This window comes from Mus caroli, unplaced genomic scaffold (genome assembly GCF_978045245.1).
Source record: "Mus caroli unplaced genomic scaffold, Mus_caroli_1 scaffold_11, whole genome shotgun sequence".
Taxonomy (NCBI): domain Eukaryota; kingdom Metazoa; phylum Chordata; class Mammalia; order Rodentia; family Muridae; genus Mus; species Mus caroli.
This window is the reverse complement of record NW_028227266.1, coordinates 32,651,686-32,661,511: the sequence shown is the minus strand read 5'-3', so window position 1 is coordinate 32,661,511 and position 9,826 is coordinate 32,651,686.

Genomic DNA, 9,826 nt, shown 5'->3' with positions numbered 1-9,826 from the left:
AAAGCATAATTTAAAACTTCTGGAGAGAACATTTTGTCTTTTAATATTCCAGGTGACATCCAGAACTTATAAATATTTTCTTCTCCTGCTTGCTACTATCTTCAGATTAGAAAAGATCTATTCTGTCATGTTATCTCATGGACTTTAAAAATGTGGCTTTATTCTAGATATTTACAAAAAGTGAGCAATGAAGTCTTTAAAAACAACAAAGCGGGAGACGGCTCAGCGGCTGTGAGCATGAGTGTCTGAGTTCACATCCCCAGCACTCATGGAAAGGCCAGACCTAGTAGAACAGGACTGTCCAGAGCTGGGAGCCAGAGACATAGATCCGGGGAGCTCTCAGGACCAGTCAGTGTATCCGATAGGGCAAGCTCTAGGTTCCGTGAGACACACTGTCCCAGGAAACAAGGTAGCGAGCGGTGGCATCGGCCTCTGCCCTCCACATCCCCACAGCATCTGCACACCTGCACGTGCATGTATTGGCAGGCATGCACACTCACACATGTACACCCACACATGTGCATGCTTCACACGAATCTACCAAAAAATTAAGCACAACCAAAATAAGCCCAGAAGTAACATGTCAGGGAGTCAGAAGTTTGTTTATAAAAATATCACTGTAGCAGGGCATGGTGATGCATACCTGTAATCCCAGCATTTAGGAAGCCCAGTCAGGCAGAGTTCCACAAGTTTAAGGCTAGCATAGTCAACACAGCAAGACCTGTCCCAAAAAATTTTTTTAAAAAGCTTGTTTCAAGGAAGCTTAGATCTTCCATGGACATATTTCTAGGAGCAAGAAATGTTTTTAGTTTCCATGTTTGCTACTTAGAAATTAAATCATGAGCTTGAAAACATGGGGTGAATGGCTAGATTCTCACAAAGCCAATTCACGTGTGCCAGAAACCTACAGCTCTGCCATACACCCAGGCTGCCAGTGGTACCTCCAGTGAGTGTTACTGCCACCCTGCTGTGATGGTCCACTTGGATATCACTGTGCCCAAGTTAATCCCTAGGTTGCTGGCTCCTCAGGCAACACTAGGTGTGTATCATACATCCTTGTGCTAACCAGCATGGAAAGGGGAATGTAATGGCAGAGACCCAGTGTAGGGCAGCATCCAAAAAGTTAAATGGGAAGAACATGTATCTGATGTCACACTTTGGGTCCCTAATGGCCTCTAGGCCAGCTGTAGATAGGCTCGACCAGGTCACCTATACTTAGCAACATGGCAGTCTCTTGATACGGGTCCCCTTAGGCAATGTTCTAGACCAGCTCATCACGGGAATTACCAAGAGAGCCTAGGAAAACCTACCAGTCCCTTGTTCTGGGTAAACAAAGCCAGATGCTGAGGATAGGATTCAGAAGTACGTAGGCAGAGAGCAGAAAGTGCTGGCAGAGCGATGGGTAGAAAGATCACACTGCCTAACAAGATGTGGAGTCAGATTCTCAGAGTCAGTTTGCCAGTGGAGCTGTCAATGGGGGAATCTCTGCTCCACTGTTTCCACTGCACCTGCTTTCTTCTCTATGATTAGAAAGTGCCGTTCCTGTATACTCCGTACCTCATGCAAGATGGTACCCACGATAGCAAATCCATGAGTATTTACTCTCCTAAGAAGAAAATATTTTCTTCTTTTGCTGTCTCCTCATTCAGTAGCACTTTTTCTGGTTTGAACCCCAATAGTAATACATATGATAAGCATGAGAGACATAATAAGGTATTTTTGTCTCACCATTTGAGTAAGGAGTTCTTCATCCTACCCAGCTCAGCCTTGGTGTGTATCCTGTATACACCCCGCATATACACTGTTTGCAGTGTAGATCTCTGGTAAGGCCTGAGCGGATCCCCAGAGCCACAAGTCTTTGGTAAGCTCCACCTGCAAACACTAGACAGTCTTCTGTCTTGCCCTTTGTCCCCCCTCTCCTCCCATCCCCTTGTCTCACCACCTAGGAGGCAACAAGGTCACAACTGTATTGAACTGCTGTCACGGTTTGGTGAGTCAACAATACAGAGACTTTTGGCAGGAGCAGCTCCCTATTCAAAACTGTAAGCAGTTTTCATATCTCCACAATGGCATGGCCGGGGTCATCTCTCCGAGTGCTAACTGGAAGAAAGGAATAAACGGAGAAGCGAGAAATAGCCAGATGGTTTCAGAGCATTTGTGAGCTGGCTTAATCAGCTGTGTATTCCTTGGCACCAGAGACTAAACCAAATCCAGGAGGTTTATATTGGCCGGCTCAATACTGTTAGCCTAGAGACGTCGGTGACTACATGTGGCAGGGTTGTGATTTGCTGGGGAACCATGAGTAATCACCTTGCCCGCGCCCTGCTGCTGTGATGTTAGGTGCAGGATCTAAGGCAGCAATTAATAATTGAAAAGGCAGAAGAGTGGACAGTGGTCTGGTAGGATGTCTGACAGCGAGGGACGTTATTGTATTTAGAGAAAGTGTTGATCCTCCTCAGTGGAGCTTGGTCACCACGAAAGCCACTGGCAGACTGCACATATAAGTGATGAGGGAAAATCTTAGAGGATTGTGGGAGTGGGTTGGGAGTGGGGAAGTGAGCAGTCCCTTACAAGACACGGGGAAAGTACAGGCTGCACCAAACCTGCATCTGGTTCCTGGGCTTCTTAGTTCATGCAGGTACCTAGATTAGAAAAAGAACCCAAGCTGTTGGGCTGGAAACAGAAATACAAGTCCAGACCTAGGGCCTCTGAGGCTGGGCCTGGACCACCTTCTGTCTGACACCATTAACCAGTCAGTCATACGTACTAATCTCGGTGGGCCTCACAGAGCTAGCACTGGGTGTCTTATTAGTCTTTCAAGGAAGCTACAGAAGGTTCTGTTCTCTTCAATCCTGACCGCTCCAGCCCTCAGCCACTTCCAAGGAATAATCGGGAAGAGGTAAGACCTGTGCCATTTTGCTCCACAACCCGTGAAAGATAGCCTAGAGGCTATCTTTCACGGGTTGTGGAGCAAAAAGGCTATAGTGAAAGATATGCTTAGAGGAATACTAGCTTTTAAAATCCACACTGGGAGAATTATATATTGCTCCACCCCCTCGTGCCTGTCTGCTGGCTACCTCCCCCTCTCCTCCTGCCCCTCACTTCCTGGGATAATGTTTTCATCCAGATTCTGCCTTCTTACTTGTGGGCATCCCTGGTCAGTTGAGCCATACTCTGGCCTCCTCATATAGCGTTGCCTGACCCATTATCTCTAGACACTGTTCTGATTTCTCCTGTCGCTTTGCAAACTAATGTTTATGAGTGAGACTGAAGCATCAACCACAGTTTCAGCTACATTTTCTACATTGGTGTGGGAGGAGGGGCCACGTGCATGCCACAACACACATGTGGAGGTCAGAGGACCACTTTAGTAGTTGGTTCTCTCCTATCACCGTGTTGGTTCTGACATGGAACACAGGCTATCAGGCTTGGTGGCATGTGCCTTTGCTAATGAGCCGTCTCCTGGCCCCTAACCATAGCCGCATCCTGCAGGAGTGTTATTGTTGAGACGACAGGCTCTCATTGTACAGCACTAGCTGGTCTGGAACTTGCTATTTAGAGCAGGCTGACCCCCAAACTCACAAAGATCCATGTGCCTCTGCCTGCTGAGTTAGATTAAGGCATGTGCCCATTCTCCATTTTTAATGTACAGCTTCTGCTTCAGACAGAATTTAGCACACTTCTAGTAAAATAACAGGAAGTGCACATGAAGTGTCCTGGAGCTTGGTGAGAATAACTGTCTAGCTGCCCCCACAGAAGGCCCCTGGGCCCAGCTCAACAACTGCACAGCCCACACTGATGAGCGTTCAGCCTTCCACTTCTGGGGAAGTTAGAAGCCAGCAGAAAGCAATAATACTATAAGGGAGATGAGCTCCAGCGAGACTCTCTTAATGGCAACCCAAGGTCATTACTGTTCTTCCTGATCAGAATAACTATGCATAGGGATGCTCTCCTATTTTGAACTTAATAACTTCCTAAGCTAAAATGAATAGTCAGTCAAAGAGAAAATGGTTATTTATACTGGATTGTAGAATCAGTGCAAATTTGACATAAAATTATCTCTGAGACTCAACCCACTAAGACACCATGTTTCTAGGACACCACAAAGAAGCAATAGATGTGAAGAATATAAGCCCTGATGCTCGCAAGGGGTGGGAGGGAACTACCTTCTAATCTCACTGTCCTCCCTTCCAGACCCACCGGCTCCTTCTCACGTGACTGTGTCTTTACACCTTGCTCCATTAGCTTATGCAGGATATAGGTTATTTTAGTTTAATATTTCTATTATAAAAGCAATAAAACAGACATCATTGAAAACTCTCCTCAGCGGCGGTGGTTACTGTCTTGAAATACCCTCTTCATTTGATAGGAACAGAGTTCATCCCAGTGCATGTCTGATAGCGAATAACCAAGTGTGTTTTGTCTGTTGTTCTCAGTCTTTGGGGTAAATACGCAATAAATCTTTGTTCATGATCAAGCAGTATCCATCTCTCCAACAACATAAGTCATGCTACGCAATGCTTTGAATTATTTCTTAGGATTAAAAGTGTTAAGTTTGAGTGCCAAATCAAACAAGTGGAGCATTTTATGACTGTCAGTAGATAGCAAACTACTTCCTGAGACCAAAACTATCCCGTCAGTCTGTCCTCACACCCATCACCATCCATCTGACCTTACTTCACCATCAGCTGGAATTTTCATTACAGACTGCATGCTCGCTTGTTTTGATTCACATTTTTTCCATGCAAACAAGATTATTTCTCTGTATGTGATTCGTCATTTGAAAACCATCTCTAGTATTGTTTGTCTTGTAAGATCACAAAGTTATCCTTATCAAGTTATGGGAAATACATGTGTGGGAGTTTTTTTCCAGATACAATAAAGATATTAACCTTTTTATTGAAAATATATTTTCCAGAGAAGTCAAAATATCACTTTTTGCAGATGATATGATAGTATATATAAGTGACCCTAAAAATTCCACCAGAGAACTCCTAAACCTGATAAACAGCTTTGGTGAAGTAGCTGGATATAAAATTAACTCAGACAAGTCAATGGCCTTTCTCTACACAAAGAATAAACAGGCTGAGAAAGAAATTAGGGAAACAACACCCTTCTCAATAGTCACAAATAAGATAGAATATCTTGGCGTGACTCTAACTAAGGAAGTGAAAGATCTGTATGATAAAAACTTCAAGTTTCTGAAGAAAGAAATTAAAGAAGATCGCAGAAGATGGAAAGATCTCCCATGCTCATGGATTGGCAGAATCAACATTGTAAAAATGGCTATCTTGCCAAAAGCAATCTACAGATTCAATGCAATCCCCATCAAAAGTCCAACTCAATTCTTCAACGAATTAGAAAGAGCAATCTGCAAATTCATCTGGAATAACAAAAAACCTAGGATAGCAAAAACTCTTCTCAAGGATAAAAGAACCTCTGGTGGAATCACCATGCCTGACCTAAAGCTTTACTACAGAGCAATTGTGATAAAAAAAACTGCATGGTACCGATATAGTGACAGACAAGTAGACCATGGAATAGAATTGAAGACCCAGAAATGAACCCACACACCTATGGTCACTTGATCTTCGACAAGGGAGCTAAAACCATCCAGTGGAAAAAAGACAGCATTTTCAACAAATGGTGCTGGCACAACTGGTGGTTATCATGTAGAAGAATGCGAATTGATCTATTCCTATCTCCTTGTACTAAGGTCAAATCTAAGTGGATCAAGGAACTCCACATAAAACCAGAGACACTGAAACTTATAGAGGAGAAAGTGGGGAAAAGCCACAAAGATATTGGCACAGGAGAAAAATTCCTGAATAGAACAGCAATGGCTTGTGCTGTAAGATCGAGAATTGACAAATGGGATCTCATGAAACTGCAAAGCTTCTGTATGGCAAAAGACACCGTCAATAAGACAAAAAGGCCACCAAAGGATCTTCACCTATCCTAAATCAGATAGGGGACTAATATCCAATATATATAAAGAACTCAAGAAGGTGGACTCCAGAAAATCAAATAACCCCATTAAAAATGGGGCTCAGAGCTAAACAAAGAATTCTCACCTGAGGAATACCGAATGGCTGAGAAGCACCTGAAAAAATGTTCAACATCCTTAATCATCAGGGAAATGCAAATCAAAACAACCCTGAGATTCCATCTCACACCAGTCAGAATGGCTAAGATCAAAAATTCAGGTGACAGCAGATGCTGGCAAGGATGTGGAGAAAGAGGAACACTCCTCCATTGTTGGTGGTATTGCAAGCTTGTACAACTACTCTGGAAATCAGTCTGGTGGTTCCTCAGAAAATTGGACATAGTACTGCCAGAGGATCCTGCAATACCTCTCCTAGGCATATATCCAGAAGATGTTCCAACTAGTAAGAAAGACACATGCTCCACTATGTTCATAGCAGCCTTATTTATAATAGTCAGAAGCTGGAAAGAACCCAGATGCCCCTCAACAGAGGAATGGATACAGAAAATGTGGTACATTTACACAATGGATTACTATTCAGCTATTAAAAAGAATGAATTTATGAAATTCCTGGGCAAATGGATGGACCTGGAGTGCATCATCCTGAGTGAGGTAACCCAATCACAAAAGAACTCACATGATATGTACTCACTGATAAGTGGATATTAGCCCAGAAACTTAGAATACCCAAGATATAAGTTACAATCTGCAAAACACATGAATATCAAGAAGAACGAAGACCAAAGTGTGGATACTGTGCCCCTTCTTAGAATTGGTAACAAAACACCCATGGAAGAAGTTACAGAGACAAAGTTTGGAGCTGAGACAAAAGGATGGACCATCTAGAGACTGCCATATCCAGGGATCCATCCCATAATCAGCCTCCAAATGCTGATACCATTGCATACACTAGCATGATTGTGATGATAGGACCCTGATATAGCTGTCTCTAGTGAGACTATGCCGGGGCCTAGCAAACACAGAAGTGGATGCTCACAGTCAGCTATTGGATGGATCTCAGGGCCCCCAATGGAGGAGCTAGAGAAAGTACCCAAGGAGCTAAAGGGATCTGCAATCCTGTAGGTGGTACAACATTATGAACTAACCAGCACCCCGGAGCTCTTGACTCTAGCTGCATATGTAGCAGAAGATGGCCTAGTCGGCCATCACTGGAAAGAGAGGCCCATTGGGCATGCAAACTTTATATGCCCCAGTACAGGGGAACGCCAGGGCCAAAAAGTGGGAGTGGGGGGGTAGGGGAGTGGGGGGTAGGGGGGACTTTTGGGATAGCATTGGAAATGTAAATGAGGAAAATACCTAAAAAAAAAAAAAAAGAATATCGACTGCTCTTCCAGAGGTCCTGAGTTCAATTTCCAGCAACTACATGGTGACTCACAACCATCTACAATGGAATCTGAAGCCCTCCTCTGGTGTGTCTGAAGAGAGCAATAGTGTACACATACATAAAATAAATACATACATCTTTTAAAAACAGAAAAGAAAATATATTTTCCATATGCCTGCCTTTTCAATTTTAGATTACAGTCCCACGTAAGATTATATTGCCCAGAGTTAAGAACATACACTGCGCTTGCAGAGGACTTGAGTTCGATTCTTCGCACGAACACCAGGGAGCTCATAACTCTCTGTAATTTCCGTTCCAGGGGTGGTTCTAACTCTTCTGATCCACTTAGGCACTTGCACTCAAGTATACAATCTCAATTTCTCTCTCTCTCTCTCTCTCTCTCTCTCTCTCTCTCTCTCTCTCTCTCTCTCTCTCACACACACACACACACACACACACATACACACACACACACACACTTTAAAGTACTTTTAATTATTTAATCTTTAATATGCTCATAATCTTGTGATTTTTTTTCCTTAGTCTATTCTAAAATGTTAACACTAGAAACATTTTAATTTTATGCTAGGTTATTTTGTGATTTTAATATTACTTTATCTACTTAGCGTTTGTGTGTACTCAGACCATGGTATGGGTGTGGAGGTCAGAGGACAGTCTTTAGAATTCAGTTCTCTCCTTCAACCATATCGGGTCCAGGCACTGAACTAAGGTTATCAGCCTGGCAGCCAGTGCCTTGGCTTTACTTCAGTCCATCTGAAGTAAACACTGCAATGTGACGCATATCAAACTGATCCTGCTTTTTCCTCTTACAATACAGTTAACTATGAGCCTACAGATGTAGCTATGTGGTAGAGAACTTGCTCTTGATTCAATATCCTGCAACAAACACACTGGGGTGGGATGGGATGGATAGTAGAGTTTAGGTCTAATACTTTTAACTCCTCCATTAAGAAATCTGTTTTGCATTTTCTTCAGCAATCTCCCTTTTCATAATAGGTTTCTATATCCTGAACACATAAGATTCTGAGGATCTATGAATTTGGTTTTTTTCTTTTTCTTTTTTTCTTTTTTCTTTTCTTTCTTTTTTTCTTTTCTTTCTTTCTTTTCTTTTTTTTTTTTTTTAAGTTGGTTGGTTCGTTTTTTCGAAATTGGTTTTTTTCTCGTGCCAGTTTTTTGTTTTTGTTTCTGTTTTAAGATTTATTTAGTATGTGTCTTAGTTAGGGTTTTACTGCTGTGAACAGACACCATGATCAAGGCAACACTTATAAAAACAAACATTTAATTGGGGCTGGTTTAGAGGTTCAGAGGTTCAGTCCATGGGAGCATGGCAGCATCCAGGCAGGCACGGTATAGGAGGAGCTGAGAGTTCTCCATCTTTATCTGAAGGCTACAAGCAGAATACTAACTTCCAGACAGCTAGTGTAAGGGTCTTAAGCCCACACTCACAGTGCCAAGCCTACTTCAACAAGGCCACACCTCCTAATAGTGCCACTCCCTGGGCCTAACATATACAAATCATTGTTCTGTCTGCATGTCCACCTGCAGGCCAGTAGAGGGCACCAGATCTCATTATAGAGGATTATGCTTGGGAAGGGGCCCAATAGCAAGCTCTCAGCTCTCACTGCTGTGGCCTCTCTTCCAGGTCCTATCCAGTTCTACAATCCTTTACATTTGTGATGCCTCTGAGCCAGCAGCTTCAGCCTCTGCTTCTTCCTCATTCTGCAGACAGCAGAGCCTCATCTACTGTATGTCTTTCTCTTTAGGATCAATACTCTAAGCAGTGTGGGGTACCCAACATGTGTCCCCCAGACATGGGGATGGAAAAGGGTAAAGCAGGTAGTCCCTGTGTGCAGAAGAGGTTTGTGTGGGCCAGTGCATTTCTCAGTGCTGACTTCGGTGTGAAAACAGGAATCTCGGGGATCCTGTTAGCTTCTGAACCCCACAATTCCAGAATGTTTACCTAGGTAAGGCAAGACTGCAAAAGCAAGAAGGGGCTACAGTACTGGTCACAATTATACTTAAAGCCCATATATATGTGTATAATATATATTATAAATTATATATTATATAATTTAAGTATAATTAAGTATATCTATTGGGTATAGGCAAGCTTGGAAACACAAAACCACTTGGCACATTATGGGAACTATATGACTGTGGGCGACTTCCTGCATGCTTGTTGCTGTCTACTTCAGACTGGAAACTTTGAAGGAGAAAATGGTAGATCTCCTCTGAAGCCTTCGTGGTACAGCACTCGCCAGCCTTGCACTGAGCTGCTCTGTGCTCCTCGGGGGAAGTTTCTAAGAAGAATTTCAGTGTTTGTGAGCAGCCTGCTTGACTTTTACTACAGTGTGGAAGCATTAAGACTATGATCACAGCTATGTATAGTGACATTAGTCTTTAATTCCAGCACTCAGGATGCAGAGGCAGGAGGATCTCTGAGTTCAAGGTCAAAGTGATCTACATAGTGAGTT